The sequence below is a fragment of the Trichoplusia ni genome, chromosome 5 (genome assembly GCF_003590095.1).
Source record: "Trichoplusia ni isolate ovarian cell line Hi5 chromosome 5, tn1, whole genome shotgun sequence".
Classification (NCBI taxonomy): Eukaryota; Metazoa; Arthropoda; class Insecta; order Lepidoptera; family Noctuidae; genus Trichoplusia; species Trichoplusia ni.
The window spans coordinates 11,322,492-11,323,727 of NC_039482.1; the positions used below are offsets into that span (position 1 = coordinate 11,322,492).

Genomic DNA, 1,236 nt, shown 5'->3' on the forward strand with positions numbered 1-1,236 from the left:
ATATTTATTTTGTGATTATACATTATGTATCTTAAAAACCTGTTCATTCGCAGTGCTGTGATTACATCTCGAGGCGCCCTCTACACGTGGGGTCGTGGTCTACAAGGCCGTCTCGGTCACGGCACCATCGAGAACTGTCTCACGCCGCAACCTGTTTCCTTTAACGCACATAACATCGAACGCGTCATCGATGTCGCGTTAGGTAAGAATAGCGATAGCATATATAGAAATTATCAAATGTTAAATACTTAGAGAAGTTAAGTTTTCTTCCAAAAAAAAACATGTTGATAGCCTTTTTAACTGTTTCATGGCATACATTTTTATTTCTACATAAACTACAAAAACCCAACCATTCAAGTTAATCGATATGCAAAAAAGTAGGTTGCCCTCAAGAAAATTATTTAGATCGCCTTTCTAAATTATTCACAATATATTTTTTTTTCTAAAGCCTACACGAAACGACTGAAAGCAACCATTAATTTATCTTTTAATGTAGATTAATAGTAAAAAGTCGACTAAAAAAATTATGATTTCACTGGTAAAATAAGTCCACCATATCTACCTATAGGTTGGGGTGAATCCCAAACCCTATGCTGTACATGGGAAGGCGCAGTGCAAGTGTTTGGCGACACCGAGGGTGGTGTTCCGCGGACCCTTACAACCTTATCGTGTTTACGTATAACTCGCGTCTACACCGGCGAACATTGGCATGCCGCCCTTACTGACACGTAAGTGTTCATCTAATATGGACTTTAAGAACCATAGCGTTAAGTTCATTCTCCTATGTATATTATTAATGTCGTATGTCTATTTTGCAGTGGACAAGTGTACACATGGGTAAAGGAGAAGGTTATCGGTTAGGTCATGGCAATACAGGAATGCGTTAAAGCTCCTAAACTATTGGAAGCGCTACAAGGTAAGAATTTTGACACACACATTTAATACAACAAATTTATGTGAAGAAAAGTTACTATTGATTGACGTACTGAGAATAAGATTAACCAAACAGTTCATTTCTTTCTTAGATGTTTTGTTCGTTTTATTTATTGTCCTTTAAATTACTTTTATCCGCAGGTGTAAGAGTGGTAGATCTCAGTCTAGGCGCGGGCTCACGGCGTTGCGTTGACAGCAGAGGGCGCTTTGTACGCGTGGGGCACACACGAACGCGCTCAGATCACTCGCCAAGAGCCGCAGTTGTTACAAGTACTCAACCCATCGTTTAAAGCCAATGGTATG

General features: G+C 39.5%; 1 long non-coding RNA gene across 1 annotated transcript; it reads left to right on the forward strand.

Annotated features, from left to right (window-relative positions):
- Positions 1 to 30: 30 nt before the first annotated feature.
- LOC113494493 lies at positions 31 to 838 on the forward strand. The gene is made up of 3 exons (XR_003400654.1): positions 31 to 202; positions 569 to 728; positions 819 to 838. It is a non-coding gene; the product is annotated as an uncharacterized LOC113494493 (long non-coding RNA).
- Positions 839 to 1,236: the final 398 nt, after the last annotated feature.